Source organism: Lissotriton helveticus, chromosome 4_1, assembly GCF_964261635.1.
Source record: "Lissotriton helveticus chromosome 4_1, aLisHel1.1, whole genome shotgun sequence".
Taxonomy (NCBI): Eukaryota; Metazoa; Chordata; class Amphibia; order Caudata; family Salamandridae; genus Lissotriton; species Lissotriton helveticus.
In genome coordinates this window covers 1,176,244,881-1,176,266,940 of record NC_136063.1, presented here as the reverse complement: position 1 = coordinate 1,176,266,940, position 22,060 = coordinate 1,176,244,881, and the positions used below count along the sequence as shown (strand labels likewise).

General features: G+C 43.2%; 1 protein-coding gene across 9 annotated transcripts in view; it reads right to left on the bottom strand.

Annotated features, from left to right (window-relative positions):
* The window catches only part of RELCH (RAB11 binding and LisH domain, coiled-coil and HEAT repeat containing), an 878,561-nt gene that overhangs the window by 89,583 nt on the left and 766,918 nt on the right, over positions 1 to 22,060 (bottom strand). The window lies entirely within an intron of this gene.

The window sequence follows — 22,060 nt, the reverse complement described above, 5'->3', positions numbered from 1 at the left end:
GAACAGGCAACATTCAGTTTCTAACTACTTGCAGTAGGCAGTTAATGCATCAACATGGGTAAAAACCTACTAACTCAACAGAAAACCTGGAGGTGGACAAACAGTCACTTACAGTTGTAGTCATTCAGTTCACAAAAAGACTTCAGAAACATAGTGGTTCATCAATTCTGCAAGGAAGACTTATTTTCACATGGTTGCTAATGTGATATCAACTGCATATTAGTTTTACACCACACATCATCGATCATAGCAATAAACAACACAATAATGACAATTATTAGATAAAACAAGATAAGGAAAAGTAGCTCTAATTAAAAACTCATGTAGAGCAACATTTTAGGTGAAATAAAATATATGAAGTCAAAATTAAAACAATCCTTAACAAAATATGGAACTTGAGATACATCTACAAAAAATTAATCAATCTGAGCATAACTTTCAAACCATACAGCAGGAGTAAAAAGGTGGGTGGACTGGTTTTACACCAATCGAGCCAGGATTATCTTTCTTGAGACTGTGGAATGATGCAGGAGGAACTGGAGAAGAAATCCAATGATTATGACGAGATGAAAGGGGATCTGTTGTTGCATCTGTAACTGTAAGTTGCTGCATGTATATAACATTTTGTGTTTTCCCATTTTTAGAACTTTCAAAGCATTTTAATTCACAAGGTTTGGGAATTTGCTTAAAGCAATGCTAGTTACAGAATATCTGTTTGTTAGAGTTCAACAGACGATATTAGAATACATTAGATTCACAGGGTATACCAATAAAGTTTAAATATATACACTTGAGAATTATGATGCAAGGAATCCAATGAAGTTACTAAGATTTTCTTTCTAGTGCGAGACTAAATCTACTCTATACCCTGTAAGAGAGCTACCATTCACTTAGAAGACTGAAAGATAGAGCTATCTATAACGTTCAAGTCTGGCACATAGTGTGATCTATAAAGTGAAAGAGGATGTTTACATTTTACATTTTAGTATTCATGTTTAAACAGTTATTTCCATTGAAGGTGAACCTAAAAGAAGTCAAGTGTAGCAGAACCCCCCCAAATGAGTTGGAAAAACCCATTAGGGTGATGTTCCACTATCTCTATCTTTCATCCCATTTCCCCTTTTCTCTGGCTTACTGCTTAATCTTTGCATGTGTTTGTTATAGATGTGGAGTGAGTTGCTCCTGCTGAATCTGAACTAAAAGGGAGTCCATTCTGACAGGAATGATGCATTAGGGGATTTATGAGACGGTGAAACATTCTCTTTGTGCCCTCCTTTCCCATTCACTCAGTTGTAGAAGCGGGTAGACTAACATTTGAACAAAGTTACAAAGACAAACTTTGAGTACTAAAATCGCTTAATGCATCATGGGCTGAGTTGGTATGGCATCCCCTTGCGACAAGGCCTTGCATGGTTGCCACATGCTCTACCTGCAGAGAACCTCCAAAATGGGTAAACTAAGGCGCTGAGAGTGTCAGAGGCCTAATGATCCAAGAAACCAGACTGCTGTGAGGTTGGATTTGGAGTGGCCCCTTAATAGTTCACATTAGCCACCACAATGACGGGGTAGTGGTCAGCTCATACTACTGGGGGAACACACAAATTTTATTATGACACACCTTGCTTGACATCTTTTGGGGGTGGGCAAAACGGGTTCGCGGCAACCTCTGAATTAGTCTGCATTGCCTGTAAAGACTGGATTGAGGAGTACCAGAGCTGTTGCTTTTGTTTATCACAGCCCTACGCCCTTCTAGATCTATCACTAGAGAGAGGTGTCGGGCGGGTGGTGTGAGTCAGGAGTGATCTGGGATTTGTGGTGGAGAACTGGCCTCTGCCTGCTCTGGTTGCTGTTGAGCATGAACACTGGACTGGTATGCCAATTACCTGCTGTTAGAGAGGGTGTGGTCTCCAGTCTGTCAGAGTCAGCACTTCACAGATACATTTTGCTCACATACACTTTCAACGCCTGCTGAGAAGTTCAAACTGTGGTTCACTTTAGGATGTGCCAAGCACTTTAGGCATCAAATGACATCACAGAATGACATGAGATAAAAGACGCTCCAATGTAGTAGTAGTAGTAGTACAGATTTATTTATTTTTATATTTATTTATAAGGTTTTATATAGCGCGAACGTGACCCTTTGGGTATCAGAGCGCTTTACAGTATACAGTTATAAAACATACAGATATGAAGTAGTATAAGGCATTAGGTATTCGTCATTACATACAAGACAGGTATAGCGCTTTACAGTATACAGTTATAAAACAAAGATATGAGGTAGTATAAGGCATTAGGTATTCATCATTACGTACATGACAGGTATATAATAAATGGGTAAGAAAGGCAAAAAAAACTTTAGAGGGCAGTGCAGTGGTTATGATCCTGGAAACCTGGGCTACTGTGACTTTTTTTTATCAGCGGCTTTCAAGTTATATGCACGAATGCAACCCCATCTAGAATGGGGAGACCAAAAGGTGGTCTAGCAACTTTAATCGCCCTTACCTCAACCCTGATTTTAAAGAAAGTCTATAATAAGTCACAGTATTAACAATTGATTTATTTATAATCGGAGGGGAAACAGTCTATAGTTTTGATTAATTTTTATAATAATATTTTCGATGGTACTAGATCAAGAATCATTAAGGCAGTAGAAAAAGACATGGACCATTTTCTAAATGAATTCGGAGGGGAATATTTACTGAAATGGGCGGGTGATTTTAATATTGAAACTTGTGATATTGCATCAGTTGTACAATGTGGACTCTATGATTGTTTTGGGGAAAGTTTTCAGCACTTTAAGCATGATGACTATGGGGAAGCAATTAATGATTTTACCCATAAGTATAATTTAATGGTTCTAGATTTGGAAAACCCAGATGGAGAAACATCTTTATGTACCTATGTGGGGGCAAGATCAGCTTCATGTATTGACCACTTTATTGTGTCGGTTAAAGTCGTGGGCTCAATAGAAATTTATTTAATTTGCCTGACTCAGCAACCCAGGGGCAAGGGTTCAGGTACAGACATTAAGCCAAGGGGAGCTAATGGGGTTAGCATTAAATGGTCCGGGGTAAATCCAACAACTTTTATGGATCAACTAAGAATAAATAAACAAAAAGATATTGACAGCTGTCTGGATAGCTTCTTAACAGATCAATTAATTATAAGTGCCTTTAACAATATCATGGTTAAAGTGAGTGAGGACTTAACAGTCCAAAGGAAAAAACGACCCATGAAAATAACCCCAGATGGTTTAACCGGGAATGCTCCAGGCTGAATAGAGAACTGAAAACAGCACTAAGGTAAAACCACGAGATAGAGAACAAATTAGCATCCTGAGGAAAGATTATAAAAGCCCCCTATTTAAAAGAAAAAATGAAATTTGCGATGATGCTTGGGTGAATTTAGGTCAGGCTGCAGAGACACGAAATGCAACATTATTCTGGAGGACAATTGATCACCCCTATTTTAAAGAAAACAATAGAAATAATTGAATATGCAGTCCCTGCTGAAGACTGGATCACAAATTTCAAGGGTATTTTTAACCCTGATGCGGTCTTACAGATGATCGTAAAGAACAAAAATTGTATTGTAGTAGACCCAGTACACACATAAATAATTACTCCGGGGGTGATTAAATCAGCCCTACAAAAAAGTGGTAATGGAAAAGCAGCGGGCTCCGATGGGGTACCTATAGATGTATTTAAATGTAACATTGACTTCTGGACCCTCATCTTAGTAAATGTTTTTAATGCAGCACTAGGGGTGGGGTGGGGGGTGGGGGGGTGGGGGGTACTGCCAGCCTCCTGGGTGGAAAGTATTATTGTTACCATATTTAAAAAAGGGGACGGGGGAGGGCGAACTGTTACCGACCCATATCCCTCTTGGACTGTACCTCCAAACTGATGTGGAGAATATTGCTGGGAAGATTAGAACAACGGGCTGAGGAAAACAACATCCTCTCAGCCGCACAGTATGGTTTCAAGAGGGATATGGGTACAATGGAATAGTGCCTAAACATTGAGATACTAATAGGAAAGTATACTATAGCTAAGGACGGAGTGTTACACCTTTGCTTCGTAGATCTCACGAGTGCATTTGACCTTTGTCTATCACGCTAAATTGTGGGAAACACTGAAAGAGCTGGGAGCCCCCATAGATATCATAATATACTTATCCCAGATTTATGCCCTATTAACCTCTAGAGTACAGTTCGGAAAAATGGGGGAATGCACTAAGGATTTTAGGGTCATGAGAGGAATACGCCAAGGATGTGTGTTTGCACCTCTCTTTTTATCCTTATACATTAATAACGTGGATAGCTTTTTTAAAAAAAAATGCAGACGCCCCTAAAACCGGAACACGAATAACACCAGTACTCCTCTATGCAGACGACGCAGTGTTGCTGTCGAGGACAGCAAATGGGCTACAACTCTTAATAGAAAATTTATAAATACATGTCTGATAAAAATCTTAAGTTAAACCTCAGTAAAACCTTTGTCATGACATGTAGCAATAACCAATTGAAGCAGAAAACACATCATGTGGGAGGAACTGAGATGAGTAGAGTCCCAACCTTCTGTTATTTGGGTTTACTATTTAACAGAAAAGGTACTTGGGATACACATATTAAAGCGTGTGAATTAAAAATTTTAAGAATCATTGAGAGCATTTTTAGATTCTCAGCTACGTTATGGAATAAGCCTATTAGGGAAATTCTTACTCTATATAGAAGTAAATGTGTGACAGGAACCTGCTATGGGGCAGCTATATGGGGGGAGGACACATTTTGCGTCCTTACAAATTAAAGAAAATACATTCCTAAAGAGAGTGCTGGCAGTTCCAAAATCAACAGCAAATGTTATAGTACATAAAGAGTTGTTTGTACCATACCCAAGTGATTTTTTTAATTTAATGGGGCTCACATTCGGGAGAGGGCTTTGAGTGAAAGAAGAAGCTAAAACTGACGAAGGACTTAATAATGGACTGTTTGTCTTTGGACAAAGGAAGGAAAATTCCGTGGATAGAGCCTATTCTCCACCTGCTAGCATACTGTAAGATAGATTTTGATAAGGCGAAGCACAAGTTAATTCAGAACGTTAGCAAATGTCATTTAAAGTTGAGATATGCCACCGAAAAGGAACATGATAGAATGGGAAATATAAGTCACAAACACAGTGTTACTAACTAGTGTGAAATCCCCTCCACACTCGGCACCCAAATATATCTGTCTCTTGAAAGTAAGACTCAACACAGATTTTACTTACCAAGACTTAGACTTGGTACACTGCATTATATAGTAGCGTTTCCAAGTAGGGAAAAGTGGTTGTACAAATTCCCTAACTGCCCATGCAATGGAAAAACTACACAGACTACTTTTCATTACTTATTGTTCTGTAATTTCTATACAGAGATCAGGAAAAAAAATGTAAAAACCATAATTCCTGACTAATAGACTTTATCATTACAAATACGCTTTTTTCTATCTATGCAAACTTGAAAATGTAAAAACGGTGTATTCTGTAATCTCTTTTATACAAAGGGCAATTAAGATTAGAAATGAACTGTCTTATCTAGATGCCTTACTATTTGAAGATTTTAATGATTGAATTTAATATTTAAAAAATGTATATAATATACCGCTCTGTTTATGTGGAATTTTAAGAATGCGTATTTTTAACTTGATTATGAGAAAGAAATACATTTTTGACATTTTTAACACTGTATAGGCTTGTAGTATTTTTTCTTATTTTAAATGATTAGTATATTTGTCGGACGCTTTTATGGCTGTAAAATTACTCCCAATAAAGCTGACTTGACTTGAAATGGGTAAAATAGGTGACCCGTAGATGACACATAATGATCCCAGAGGACAACACAACATTCCACTATATACAGTTATTGAGCATTAGGTGGTGGTGGTAATAAACATACATATAATATTATCCTTCCAACAACAATAGGTATGCAGTGATATGAGTTTCGCATAGGTGACTCGTTGTCTGCCTAGAATCAAGTCTTAGGGCGTAAATTTGTTCATTAGGAGTATTTTTACTTCTTTTTTTAAGGCGTTAAATAATGAGATTCCATATACCCCTGGAGGTAAGGAGTTCCAGATCTTTGGAGCAATACCTGAGAACGCTCTGCAACCAGTTCTCTTTTTATTAAAGGATTGTGATTTCAGAAGTAAAGAACTCGCGCTTCATAATTGTCTGCATCATCCTGATCGTTCTAGCTTTAGAGCTAAGTAACTGGGTGTATTATTATCAACCTTAGGTGTATTCTTGCCTCGTATGGCAGCCAGTTCAGAGCTCTCAAGATCGGAGAAATGTGGCTATTTCTTTTAGTTCCTGATACCAATCTAGCCGCAGCATTAAGTGATGCGCTCAGTGGAGCTAGCTTGTATTTGGGGAGACCGCAGAGGGTGGTGCTTCCATAGTCTAATCTTGGTAGCACTAGGGCTTGCACTGCCATTGTTAGGTTGGCCTGAGGGAGGAAGGGTTTGAGTTTCATTAATATACTCCTTTGGTGATTTGCTCCCTTGGTGGCATTAGTGATGTGCGTCTTCATGTTCAAATGTTTGTCTAAAGTGACTCCCTGGGATTTCGCAGAGTCGATGATGAGGGGAGCACAATCAAAGGAGGTTAGGTATTTCAGCCATAGGTCTATCTTAGGTGTGTGATTGGGTGGGGAGATGAGAATAAATTCAGTTTCTTTGGTGTTAAGCATGAGGTGGTTGTTAGTGAGCCAGTTTTGCGTGTTCTGTAGAATAGTGTGAGGGAAATGAAGTCTTCTGGGGTGGAGATTTTCAGATACAGTTGGGTGTCGTCCGCATACAGGTGATAGAATATTTACTTGATTTCAATGCTTTTGCCAGGGGTTCCATTAGTAGGTTGAAGAGGATGGGTGATAGGGCAGAGCCATGTGGAACGCCTAGGGTGACCACAGAGGGTGAGAGAGACAGTTCTTCATCTTGAATCTTTGTGTTCTGTTATTTAGGAAGGATGAGAACCATTGTAATACCGTGCCCGAGAGGCCCATCCTTCCTTCCAATAAGAACAAAAGGTTGTTGTGCTTCACCATATCGAAGGTGGAGGACAAGTCAAGCAGTATCATTAGGCATGATTCGTTGTGGTCAAGCATTTTTAGTATATCATCCTTTATGTGGGCGAGTGCAAATTCTGTGCTGTGACCTTGACGGAAACCAGATTGGTGATTGTCTAGGAGGTTGAAATTCTCAATATGATTGCAAAATTGTATTTGTACACATTTCTCCAACAGTTTCGCCAAGGTGGGGATGTTGGATATAGGGCAGTAGTTGTTGAGATAAGATGAGGTGGCATCGGATTTCTTTAGTATAGGTGTAACCTGCCCTATTTTAAGACAGTCCGGTATGGAGCCTTGTCTCAGAGAGGCATTTACAATTTTTGCCCATGGTGGTAGGATAGAAGTTTTTTATCATTTTGAATAAGGCAGGAGGAAGGGGGTCAGAGAAGTGTTTGGAGGGGTTGATTGCTAGAAGAGTGTTTTCGATTGTTTGTTCAGGGATTGGCAAGAAGGTATGCCAGGTGGCATTGTTTTTTGTGATCTCCCCTGGAGTGCTAAAATGGACCTTGAGCTGTGAGTAACAGTTTGTATCCTGGGGCAAATGGTGTGGGAGGGCCTTCTTAGATTGGATGTCGAGCTCGATGGCCTTTGTCTTATTCCGGAAGAAGTTGGCAAGCTACTGGCAGGTAGGTGTCGCCGGGTCATTAAGTTCCAGGGAGTTAGTCGTGTTGCGTGCTTGTTGCTTTACGATTTCAAAACTTTTTGGGGGCGGTTGATTGCTTGGTTCAGGCTGGGTTCTGAAAAAGTCTGCCTTGGCCTTTAGAATCTTCCTGTTGTAGGAGCTCCTTAACATTCTAAGGTGATCTAGGTGATCAGTGGTGGGTGCTGATTTCCATAGTCGCTCAGCAACTCTTAGCTTGCGTCGCTCCGAGTTCAGTGTCTCATTGAACCATATTTTGGAAATTTTTGAGGAAACGTTTTTTTCCTGGAGGGGTGCTGTAGAGTCTAGGATTACGAGCATAGTGGAATTGTAAAAGGCTGTGAGATAATTGACATCAGCAATATCAGTTGTGGGGGTCAGGGCGGAGTTGCATCGGTTTACCAGGGTGATGGGGTTGTTTTTTGTAAGTTCCTTTTCCATTGCTTTGTTTTTGAGGGTTGGCCCCTTTTTTGTGGAGCAATGTTCATGTGTTGATTCATATAAAAATCAGGACTATATGAATATATATAAAAATGACATATCTCCTAATCTGTATAAGCTAGAAAATCTATTACTTCATGCCTGACCTCTCTTGTCCTGACTGGCTGGCTGGTAGAACTTGGAGAGCACAATGCTTGTCACATTATTAGCAATATCTTTTCCAAACAAAGTTTTTCACTCCACCCTTGTGTCCTCACCACAGGGGAATCAGACATGCATGGTTTTCTTATGGGCTTGAGACGCTGACTGGTGAAAACTTGGTTGCTGTGGGTTTTGGAAATTTGGGAAGAAACTGCATGCAAAAAGGCAGTTTAGGGTAGCTATTTGGTTGCAGGCATCAAGCCTGGGAAGTTTTGCAAAATACTACAACTATATATTCTTAACATATGCACATCTTTCGCTGGGCAGCAGACCTCCCTCACACTCAATAGCTGTCTGTGACAACTCGCGGAGTCAGTTTTTTATAAGGTTTTAATATTTTTTCCCCAAAACATGACCAGATCGGATACAGAGATTCTTGTCAGCACTGCTCATGTGCGCCAGCAGGGGGAATTACGTAGCTAAGCGTCAGTTTCTTACCACCACGGAACTGAAGGAGGAACTATATGAACAAGTTATGTATATATCAGTAATGCTATATCTGTAGACATAGATTAGTTATAGATTCCTTTTTCCTGAAGAATTACCCCCAGGCGTCAGACTGGGTCCGGAGACTTTTTCGTCAGCAGTACCCCTGCGTGTAGGAAGGTGGAGTCGGTCGGCTCTGCGATCGTCGTTGGCATCGTGGTTGCTGGGATGATGTCCCGGTAGCTACTTAGAGGCCACCCTCGCACGCTGGCGTTAGTTCTTTTACACGACCTTCCACGCCAGAAGCGCAGAGCCATGCAAGACACTGACCACTGGTGCACAAAACTAGGGCCCTGGAAGGGATTCCCTGACCCTAGAAGCCAGTTCGCAGAATGAGAAGGATGGGTGGGGCAGTAAGGAATCTATAACTAATCTATGTCTCTTACAGATATATCGATACCCAAGGTAAGTAACTTGTTCATCTGAAAGAGACAATTAGTTATAGATTCCTTACCTCTAGAATAGATACCTCAGCAATACCAACCCAGGAGGTGGGTCTGCGATCCAAGTTCACACCAGAAAGTCCTGGAGAACCGAACGGCTAAAGAAGCCGTCTCTCCGAACTTAGCTGTCCAGGCAGTTGTGCTTTGTGAACGTGTGCAGAGATGCCCACATAGCTGCCTGACAGATGTAATTGAGGGGGACTACCCATCCCAAAGCAGTGGTAGCTGCCGTCGCCCTGGTGGAATGGGCACACAATCCTACTGGAGGCTCTTTCTTTGCCAAAGTGTAGCAAGCTTTAATTCACAAAACAACCCACCTAGAGATGGTACGTTTGTGCATGGCCGGGCCTTTTTTGGCTCCCACATAGCCAACAAAGAGATAGTCCTCCACCCGGAATTGCTTGGTGCGATCCAAATAAAACTAAAGCGCACGTTTTGGATTCAAACGGTGGAGCCTCTCTTACCCCTTAGAAGGATGCGGCGGTGGAAAAAAGGTAGGCAACGTGATGGTTAACCAATGTGGAAAGAAGTAATCACCTTGGGAAGAAAGGAAGGTCTGGTTCTGTAGACGACCTTCTCTGGATCAACAGCCAGAAAAGGAGGATTTAAAGAAAGAGCTTGGAGCTCACTCACCCTGCGAGCAGAGATGATGGCAAACAGAAAGGCGGTCTTTAGAGTAAGAAATCTGAGAGGACAGTTATGAAGAGGCTCAAAGGGAGCGCACATAAGGTAAGTAAGAACAAAGTTCGAGTACCACTGAGGCATTACGAAGGGAACAGGAGGAAAAAGATGAGTAATGCCCTTAAGGAAGCGATTTACAACAGGGGACTTGAAAAGAGAAGGCTGATCAGGAAGCCTAAGAATGGCTGAGAGGTAGCTCTTTAGAGTGCCCAGAGCAGAGCCCTGCTGGGCCAAAGACAGGAGGAACAAGAGAACCTCAGCAATAGAGGCAGAAAGGGAATCCACAGCCTTTGCTGTGCAACATGCCACAAATTTGTTCCATCTGCAGGCGTATACCATCTTAGTGGAGGGACGTCTGGCTGCCAAGATAACATCATAGACTTCGGGAGGAAGGTCGAAGGCCGTCAACTGTCGGCCCTCAATCTCCATGCAAGGAGGTGGAGGCTGGACAGCTTCTGGTGGAGGACCATCCCCCGCTGCTACGACAAAAGATTCTCCCGAAGAGGCAGTCGGATCGGAGGATTGATGGCCATGTCACCTTGTGCGCTGGCATGAGATCTCAGAAAAGAAACTTTAATAACGAATATGCTACTAACCAGTATGCATCGGTTCTTGGCATGTAGGGCTGCTGACATTCATATCTATTGCATTAGATCGCCGCCTAGTGTTGGGTCCGGATGATTGCACATTGTTGTCCTGGAGAAGTCTTCGAAGTATCACGGGATAGGTGGCTCCTCCCCTGGACTACAGTGCGCATGGGCATCCTCTCCATCCTCAGATTGTTTTTCGCTATTGTGGCAGAGATGGAGTGTAATACAGTGAGTGATGTCCATGCTAAATAGAAATTCTGAATGCCACATCTGCAACAGGCGCCGGGGAGGAGGGTGGGCGATATGAATGTCAGCAGCCCTACATGCCAAGAACAGATGCATACTGGTAAGTAGCATATTCGGTTCGAGGCATGTGGGCTGCTGAATTCATATCTATTGCATAGAATACATAGCAGTCCCTCCATTAGCGACGGCCGCCCGTGCCAGCTGCAGCAGTCTGAAAAAGTGTTTTGAGAACAGCCTGTCCTACAGCAGCCTGCTGTCTAGAGTGTACATCTACGCAGTAGTGTTTTGTAAATGTATGAATAGTGGACCATGTGGCTGCTCTACATATCTCCTCTAGTGGAATGTTCCCTAGGAAAGCCAGGGATGCTCCTAACTTGCGTGTGGAGTGTGCACGTGGAGGAATCGTTAAAGTGCGTTTAGCTTTTTCATAGCAAATTTGTATACACTTAACGATCTATCTGGCTATTCCTGATTTTGAAATGGGATTGCCTTTATGCTGTGGAGCGAAGGCAACGAACAGTTGTTTTGTTTTTCTGAAATCTTTAGTCCTGTCTATATAAAACATGAGGGCCCTTTTTCACATCTAATGTGTGCAGGCATCTCTCTGCAACATTTTCTGGATTTGGGTAGAAAACCGGCAGTTCTATGGTTTGGTTCATGTGGAACTGCGAAATCACCTTAGGCATAAAAGTGGGGTTTGTACGTAAAACAACCCTGTTTGGGTGAACTTGTATGAATGGCTCTTGAATGGTTAGCGCCTGGAGTTCACTAACTCTTCTGAGTGAGGTGATGGCTACTCAATCTGAATCTGAATCTCACAGGAATGTAGAGGTTCAAAGGGTGGCCCCATGAGTCTTGTGAGAACCAGGTTGAGGTTCCAGACTGGTGATGGTGGAAGTCTCGGAGGGATCACTCTCTCAAGTCCCTCAAGAAAGGCTTTAATTGCAGGTACTCTGAATAGGGATAGGTGCTGCCTGTTTTGCAGGTAGGCTGCTACTGCGGATAGATGTATGCGGATGGAACTGTAAGCCAGATTACATCTGTATAAATGCAACAGATAACAAATAATGTTCTGAATAGATGCATCTAGTGGGTTAATGCCATTATTGTTGCAGTATATGACAAACCTTTTCCATTTTGCCGCATAACATGCTCTAGTCGTGGGTCTTCTTGCCTCCTTTATGATATTCATGCAGTCTGGGGGCAAGTTGAGGTATCCAAATTCTAGGACCTCAGGAGCCAGATCGCCAGGTTGAGCCGTTGCGGATCTGGGTGCTGAATGTCGCCATGGCTCTGCGTCAAAAGTCTGGGTGTTAGTCGCAGCCTTTGATGAGGCACCACGGAAAGTTCCACGAGCGTGATGTACCAAGGTTGGCGTGCCCACGTTGGAGCAACCAGGATGAGTGTCATCGAGTGTTGCCTCAGTTTGCGTGCCACTAGCGGAATCAAGGGCGCTGGGGGAAAAGCGTACGCAAACTTGCCTGACCAGTTCATCCATATCGCATTGCCCTGCGACTGCGGATGTGGGAACCTGGCGGCGAAGCTTCGGCATTTTACGTTTTCCCTTGTGGCGAATAGGTCTATCTCTGGATGACCCCACTGATGGAAGTACGGATGGAGTACTGATGAATGTATCTCCCACTCATGCATCTGGTGGCTGTGCCTGCTGAGCAGGTCCGCCATTTGGTTGTCCTTGCCTGGGAGGTGTTCCGCCATGAGGAACATGTTCCTCTGAATGGCCCACTTCCACATGCTCTGAGCCAGGTGAGATAACTGTGGAGTGTGTGTTCCTCCCTGCTTCTGTATGTAGTACATGGCAGTCATGTTGTCCGTCCGGATCAACACGACTTTGTTGCACAGATGTACTTTGAAGGCTTTCAGTGCCATGAAGATTGCCATCAGCTCTAGAAGGTTGATGTGCATCTTCTTCTGCTGTGTCGTCCATAGTCCCTGCACTGTGTAATGGAGTACATGAGCTCCCCATCCCTGGAGAGATGCGTCCGTTGTCAGTATTACCTGTGGTACAGGCTCTTGGAACGGTCGGCCCTTGCAAAGGTTGTGTGGATTCCACCAATGCAGAGAGTTGTATGCCCGACCGCTCACCAACACTAGGTCTTTTAACTGCCCGTGAGCCTGGTTCCACTGACGTGCCAAGCACTCCTGAAGCGGGCGCATATGTAGTCTCGCATGCGGGACTATGAAGATGCAGGAGGCCATCATGCCTATCAACTGCAAGAACACTCTTGCCTGAAGCGAGTGTTGAGGTCTGAATTTTTGTATCAGCAATTGCATGCTATGTATACGCACTGAATTTGGCTGAGCTGTGGCTGCCAGAGTGTCTATCGTTGCGCCCAGGTACTGCCGTACGCAGGCGGGTTGAAGATGAGACTTGGGGTAATTCAGTGAGAATCCCAGATCGTGAAGGAGGTGAATGGTGTGGGACACGTGGCTGGCACACAGCTGGGCCCACTTTGCTTGAATAAGCCAGTCGTCCAGATAAGGGTAGACATGTATGTGCTGTCTTCGTAGGTGTGCCGCCACTGTCGCCAGACACTTGGGGAATACTCTGGGCGCCGTTGTCACTCCGAAGGGGAGGACCTTGAACTGGTAGTGTTGATCCTGAATGGTGAACCTGAGATACTTTCTGTGGGAAGGGTGCATGGGAATGTGGAAGTACGCATCCTTGAGATCCAGTGTTGCGAGGAAATCTCCCTGACTTAAAAGCGGAAAAACTTGCTGTAAGGTGAGCATGTGAAAGTGCCCTGACAGAATGTATTGGTTCAGAGGTCGTAGGTCAAGTATGGGCCTGAGAGACCCGTCCTTCTTTGGAATCAAGAAGTACAGAGAGTACACCCCTGATCCTCGCTCCGCTAGAGGCACGAGCTCTATGGCTCCTTTTTGCAGCATACTGACGACCTCTTGCTGCAATAAGAGTAAGTGCTCTGCGGACATAGGACGGTGTCTTGGTGGAATGTTGGGTGGAGTGGCTGTAAGCTCTAGACAATACCCGTACTGTACAATATCTCGTACCCACCTGTCTGTGGTGATGGATTTCCATACAGACAGGAACTGTTGTAGTCTCCCCCCGACAGGGGTTAGATGGTCGGGGGGCAGTGACAAGGCGTCACTGTTTGGTATTGGCAGAGGATCTGGAGTTGTTGTTTCCTCTTCCTCTGCCCTTGATGTTATTTCCTCTATATCCACCCCTGGGATTTTTATTGTAGGTGGATTGTGTACCTCCCTTGTTATACTGCGTTTGTTGGGTGTTTTGGCCCTTGAGGGTACTCTGTTATTGGAGCGCCGAAAAGAACCACCCCGAAACTGCTGCGACTGCAGAGCTCCCATGGATTTTGCAGTTTCTGTGTCCTTTTTAATCTTTTCTAGGGTGGCATCAACATCAGGGCCAAACATGAAGTCAGTGTTAACTGGCTGATTAAGAATGGTGGTCTGTATTTCTGGTTTGAAACCAGATATCCTCAACCAAGCATGTCGCCTTAGCATGACGCTAGTGTTTATAGCCCTAGCAGCAGTGTCAGCTGTGTCTAGTGCACACTTAATGGAAGCGTTGGAGATCAGCTTCCCCTCCTGAACCAACAGCTCTGCTCCTTCCTTGAATTGTTCTGGGAGGTGCTGTAATAATGTCTCCAGAGTATCGTAGTGTGACCCATCATATCTGGCCAGAAGCGCCTGAGTATTAGCAATACGCCAGATGTTTGCAGCCTGTGCTGCCACTCTTTTGCCAGATGTGTCCAGTATCTTTGACTCTTTATCAGGCGGAGGCGCATCTCCCGTTGTCTGCGAGTTTGCCCTCTTCCTTGCATTTGCAACCACCATAGAGTCCAAGGGCAATTGACCTTTAATATAGTTAGGATCCACAGGCGCCGGCCTATACTTTTTTTCTATTCTCCGGTTAACTACCCTTGCGCTAGTATTTTCTTTGAAAATGTCCTTGGCGTGTTTAAGAACGCCCATGAGCATTGGTAGCGTCTTTACACTTCTTTCTGAAGTTCAGAACGTGCCCACAAGGAAGTCCACTTCCACAGTATCACTATGAAGATCAACGTCATGATTTAACGCAGCTCTTTCAATCAGAGCGTTGAAAGCTGTAGTGCCTTCAGTTGGTGATGTTTTGACATTGTAGACCGTAGTATCAGGGTCATTTTGCGTGTTGCCTGGGTCAGCAGGGTCTGCCCATGGGTGGGTCTGATCATCACGACCAGTGTCCATCACATCGTCATCAGCATCATTATTATCGTCACATGCCCCTGCATCCGAGAATGTAGGGGAAAAGGATTGAGGCTCCTGCTCATATGTCTGCAAGTGTTCGACCATCACTGGTGACGCAGGTGAACCCCTCTTTTTCTTAAGAGGAATCCTGAAAGACTCCATGGGTTTTTCTGGGACTATTTGCCTTTTGTAGATAGACAGTCTCCCCGTTTCCGAGTCGATGAACTTCCTCGGTTCTCGTTCCTCTGTCTCGTATGCAGGCCTATGGGCCAATGCGGGTCTTTTTACGGGGTCAATGCTCTGTTTTGGCTCGAACATCTTCGGCCTCACTGGCGGTGGCAAACCGTATTTTATTGGCGCCGACGTAGCGACCAACTTTGCAGTTGTGACTTTCATCGGTCCCGCCGACAGAGCCTTGTCTCTGATTCTTTGAATCGACTCCCCGACGTGTAGGGCCATGTCTCGGGCCTGATGCTCCGCATGCGCCGCATCTGACTTTGAACCGACGTTTTTCTCTGGTCCCGTCATTGATCGAGGAGTGGAGCTCTGTCTCGATTCGAGCTGCGTAGCGGCTCCCTTCGGTGCCGACGTCTTCGACTCGAAGATCTTCACCGTGGCCCTTGGCGCCCCGCTACTCGAGTCGAGGGCCTTCTGGAAGCTCCCCGCATCGAAGTCCCTCATTTGTTTCGTCGGCCCTGAGGGTTTGGAGGCCTTGGCGCCGACTAGAGCCAGTTGCACTTTCGGTTTCGATTTCGACTGAGCTGGCTTCAGTTTCGTTTTGCTGAGATCAACCAAAGTTAGTTTGGAAACCGATGGCTCAATGATAATGTTCGAAGCCGGGCTTTGTTGCGGGGCTGTTGAACTCGAAGGTAGATCTTGGGTAAGGCCTTGAGGCGATCCCTCGACCTGAGCCGTTTTGATATTATGTCCATCGGCCCCCGTATCGACGGATGGGCCTAGCTCCTCTGAGCTATCTTCCTCGGCCCCAAGGGCCTGAACGTCGACGTCTCCTACCTCGTCGACGACTTCATAAGTCTCCTCGTCTTCCAGATACTTCTCTTCATCGGCTTCATAGTCGGATCCATGCACAGATCCCTGCTCCGATGATTCATCTCGGTCCGGTAGCTCGACGACTTCTTCGTCTCCGGTCCCGAAGATATTATCTGGTTCTGGCGCAGGCCTATTCGATTGCAATCGAGCCGCGCGTCGGGTCCGAAGAGTCTTCTTTGATCTGAACCGGGCACAGGCCATACATTGGTCTTCATTGTGGTCCGGTGACAAGCATTTGTTGCACACAGGGTGGACGTCGTTGTGTGCATATTTTGCATTACAAAGCGGACACCTTTTGAAAAGGCCTCGACTCTCCATCGTCGATGTAACTCGATGCGAGAGGTGAATGAAGCCGTCCGATAGTCGATGTCCTGTAGATAAATGTTATCGATACCGATCGAAACGATACCGACGGTCGCGAAAGCCTTTTGGCTTTGAGAAAAAGTTTCTTAACTTGAGCTAAGATGTTAACATCCGAACCCAATGGCGGAAAAAAACAATCTGAGGATGGAGAGGATGCCCATGCGCACTGTAGTCCAGGGGAGGAGCCACCTATCCCGTGATACTTCGAAGACTTCTCCAGGACAACAATGTGCAATCATCCGGACCCAACACTAGGCGGCGATCTAATGCAATAGATATGAATTCAGCAGCCCACATGCCTCAAACATATATATTTTTATCGACAGTGTAATAAACAAAGACAAAAAACAAAAACATAGTTGAGCACTAACATTTATGCGAGTATGTATACATTGTGATACACAGCTTTCCAGACAATGGTTCCTTCCCACTACTTGAATTGATCGACAGTAATAAGTAATACAGTGGGACCCGGTTGCTATTCCCAAGGGTCAGTGGAGGCAAAATCATTACAAATATATCCTCTGTATACATTAAATTTCCCCCATTGCCGAGTATAGCCCAGACCTTCATACACTACTCGCTCAGCCAACATACACCAATTCATATCCCATTTCCAGTCTCCGAACTGTGGTGTCTGTCCTCTTACAAAAGATACTTGAAGTTGAGAATGGAACTGGAAAGATATGTGGAAAAACCGGGCTTTAATCACAACTTTTGCTATTACACATGTTTATATACCACAGAGAAGACAATTACTATGGCTGGAATTAACAATTTATACCTACTGTAATGCTCCTTCTGGTGTATACTCTATCGCACAGGAGATTCCTCATCTTTAGAATATCCCCCAAGAGCCAGAATGTATGAGGAAACCTTGACATCATTGCTCCAGCATGCAACTAGGTGGTGCCATGACACCTGGCATTGGTTTATTTCTTTAGATAGGGTGGAACTGCACTCCTGTACTCAATACTATAAGTATATTCTGTGGATGTTAATAGTTTTCGCGTGCTTACTATTGTGAGGGTTGTGTGCCAAACTCCCTCCTAAGTAACAGTTATGTAAATATGAGCCCTGGGTAACCCGGGGCTGCTAGTCGCACAGCTAATGGGCAAAAACGCCTTTGTAATTTCAATGGAGTTTTAACACATGTATTCGAATGTTCAAGTTAACATTTATTTTTCAAAAAATAGTGTAGTGTTTTTACTAATGAACGGTATACATCAGAAGTATTTTTATACGTTCTTGATCATCAAGCTTTTCATGGTCAAAACATGTGGCATTTGAAAATATTATCACAACATATTTTCAATACAAATAATATAGAAGTAACGGTTCATCAATTATTGAGATTCAAAAAGCAAAAACCCAATGCATTTCGGGTACATAGAGCACCCTTCTTCAGGGGATTAAACGTGTACAAACAGAATTCAAAATTCGAAATTCAAAGATTCATGCGTGCTTTGATTCTTTCCAATTGTTGATTCAACAGGATCTAGAAGACAACAACATGCCAAACTCTAATGAGTATTTACATATGTACAAGGTATCATCTCGCAAAAAACGTGCTGAAGTGAACACTGAGGGGAGGCAACCAGAAGTGTACGCCACCACAATACACCCGTGTTTTGTGAAAGAACCAAAAAAGTGAGATGTGAGTCAAAATTAGCCCCTCTTAAAAGAGAAATTAAGAGAAAAGGTATTTGCATTCTCTAGGTTAAAGAGCAAGCCCCTAGCTGTGCCATCTTGAAAAAACATGCTAATGTCAATCTCACCTTATTAATTACTGTGCTCAGCTATTGGCCCTTAATCCAAATAAATTACTAACAAGTAAAAAATACGTACGGTCCTATGAACAACTTCTTTTACTTTAGTAGCGAGTCCAGCAGAAGTCTCCCTCTTTATGCCAACACCTGAACGGTAAACAAGTACCAATCTATTACCACTACCTTACGATATGCTACAAATCACAGCTGCATTCTTACTACGTCACAGGTCTTACCGCCACTTGTAAATGCGAGTCCACTCGGTGTTCAAAAAAGTCGCCCTACAGCATTCTATTCAAAGAAAAACTCATGGTGAGTAATATGTAACGCGGCAAACTTGCCCAAACGCTATATCATTTTGCAATACACGCTCTAACCTGGCGCCTCCAACATCGGCGTCCTGAATGGTTTCCTGGTGCGAGTCCGCCCTGCCTGTCACATGGTGCGGAACTCGCCCGTTGTTTGTTGCCTCATCAAACACAAAGAAGGGACTACCTTCACTCGACTGGGATTCTCCTCATTTCTTATGGCGGTCTTTTTGCTTACTGCCTTCTACCTGCTGACAACTGTTACTGCGTTTATCGGGATAGTCTTTCAACAGTCCTAACTGCAGTGTTAAACAGTAATTCTTGTTATTAAATTTTCGCCTCGTTCTCAAGTTAAAGAAACAGTTCCAGATACAGCCTAATGTATTATATTATACTGAAGTATATAAACTCTAACCTAATATCGAAAATTCCCACTGTGCTCAAATACGAATTATGAAAGAGTCTAAAGTGCCAAGATGAGTGTGCAAGAGTTATTAAGTGTAGAAAAGAATAGTGGACACGGAGATAACTGCATGTGAACAAAAAAATTAAAAGGTTAGAAACACCCAACTGTTACAGTCTCATCCATTGAGCTTTTAACTTAATCCTGTGCAAACAGAAATGAAAATTGGAAGAAGATAGATAGAAAAAGTAGAAGAGGAAACCATTCAGGACGCCGATGTTGGAGGCGCCAGGTTAGAGCGTGTATTGCAAAATGATATAGCGTTTGGGCAAGTTTGCCGCGTTACATATTACTCACCATGAGTTTTTCTTTGAATAGAATGCTGTAGGGCGACTTTTTTGAACACCGAGTGGACTCGCATTTACAAGTGGCGGTAAGACCTGTGACGTAGTAAGAATGCAGCTGTGATTTGTAGCATATCGTAAGGTAGTGGTAATAGATTGGTACTTGTTTACCGTTCAGGTGTTGGCATAAAGAGGGAGACTTCTGCTGGACTCGCTACTAAAGTAAAAGAAGTTGTTCATAGGACCGTACGTATTTTTTACTTGTTAGTAATTTATTTGGATTAAGGGCCAATAGCTGAGCACAGTAATTAATAAGGTGAGATTGACATTAGCATGTTTTTTCAAGATGGCACAGCTAGGGGCTTGCTCTTTAACCTAGAGAATGCAAATACCTTTTCTCTTAATTTCTCTTTTAAGAGGGGCTAATTTTGACTCACATCTCACTTTTTTGGTTCTTTCACAAAACACGGGTGTATTGTGGTGGCGTACACTTCTGGTTGCCTCCCCTCAGTGTTCACTTCAGCACGTTTTTTGCGAGATGATACCTTGTACATATGTAAATACTCATTAGAGTTTGGCATGTTGTTGTCTTCTAGATCCTGTTGAATCAACAATTGGAAAGAATCAAAGCACGCATGAATCTTTGAATTTCGAATTTTGAATTCTGTTTGTACACGTTTAATCCCCTGAAGAAGGGTGCTCTATGTACCCGAAATGCATTGGGTTTTTGCTTTTTGAATCTCAATAATTGATGAACCGTTACTTCTATATTATTTGTATTGAAAATATGTTGTGATAATATTTTCAAATGCCACATGTTTTGACCATGAAAAGCTTGATGATCAAGAACGTATAAAAATACTTCTGATGTATACCGTTCATTAGTAAAAACACTACACTATTTTTTGAAAAATAAATGTTAACTTGAACATTCGAATACATGTGTTAAAACTCCATTGAAATTACAAAGGCGTTTTTGCCCATTAGCTGTGCGACTAGCAGCCCCGGGTTACCCAGGGCTCATATTTACATAACTGTTACTTAGGAGGGAGTTTGGCACACAACCCTCACAATAGTAAGCACGCGAAAACTATTAACATCCACAGAATATACTTATAGTATTGAGTACAGGAGTGCAGTTCCACCCTATCTAAAGAATTTATACCCACAGTGCCAACCAGTGGACTAGCACCCAAGAATAATCATGTCCTGGCAAGACATTTCAAATTTGACCACGAATCAGGCAGAAACAAAAGTTTATTCACCAGAAGAAGCGGAAATAATCTATGCTTTAGTGAAGGAAGTGAGGGAATATGGACCATCAACAGGAACTACTACGCAGCAACTTAAACAACTAGAATATCTAATGAAAAAAGAAGTGAATCAAAGATTACACGCAACAACGTTGATCGAATATCACAAAGTCAAGCGTATACCTCGAGGCTTAAGGGTGGCTCTACGCCCAATGCTCTTTAAATACAATAAATCTTTCATGGCCCGTTGGAACGCTATTTTGAACAAATGTTCGCTTGATCTAATTCTACTTATTATAGAAGAGATATCGACACTATTAAGCGAATTAAGCTTTGACATCAACAAATTAAAAAACGAAATAAGTAGCAGGATGGAAAATGAGAACTGGAATCAAGTACTCGATAAGATAAACAAGAACCTTGATATACATGCAAAGGAGGTACATGAAAGGAAGATCCGCAAGTTCCGAAGGGACACGATAGATTACAAGTTGGACGAGGTCTACACTTGGGCTGAAAAATATGCACAGAAGAGGGTTTTTAAAAAACCAGATACAGCATCCTCAGAGGAGAGTATAGTACAAGATGAGGACTTATCGATGCAGAGGCCCCCTGCTACTCTGACACATCTCACAGCACCAAACTTGGAAACTTCTGCTACTACCTCTAAAGGAAGTGGACCTTTTTTAGGGGAGGGCCCCTTGATCAGAATTCCACCAGACAAAACGCCAACACAGCAAGACGAAGCACAAGGCGTGGAAAAACCAAAGGCGCACAAGGAACAAGGCAGACCACAGCGCACTGTGAAGAAGTGAACTCCTTGGTAATTAACATCTCATCAAGACAGTTAACTTCGGAAGAGATCAAGGTACTTAACAAAGGAACCTCTTTTGTCCCATCTTACACATCTAATGCATTAGAAACGGAGGTAGCCCTCTTCAAATTCATGCGAAAATTACGATTAAGATGGTTTTTCACAACCAATCCCAGTCAACAAGAACTTACGCTTGAACAGAAGAAATTTAGACCTAAGAGCAAATTTTTATCGCCCATCTCCCACAAGACCCTTGATATTTTTGAAACTCTGGTCAAAAAGGATTTAGAATTGATACAGTATGGTTCAGAACAACACCAAAACTTGAGTCCAAAAGAACGACGCACTCTTAATAAGCTGAGACAAGACTCCTCAGTGACATTTCATCCAGCAGACAAAGGAGGAGCTCTAGTGGTGCTTGACACCGATTTTTACAACAAGAGTGTGATGGAACATATTCAAGACAAGGATACTTATCTTCCTTTGGAACAAGACCCCACAAATGAATTGCTGAGAATACTGGACGAGTTTCTGTCCAGAGCTTTAGAATCCGGCATCATAGATGTAAACACAAGGAAATTTCTTTTTAACTCTGCACCTAAGATTCCGACCCTGTACATGCTACCGAAGGTGCACAAGCACAGAACTCAACCACCTTTCCGACCGATAGTAGCAGGGTGTGGATCCATCCACG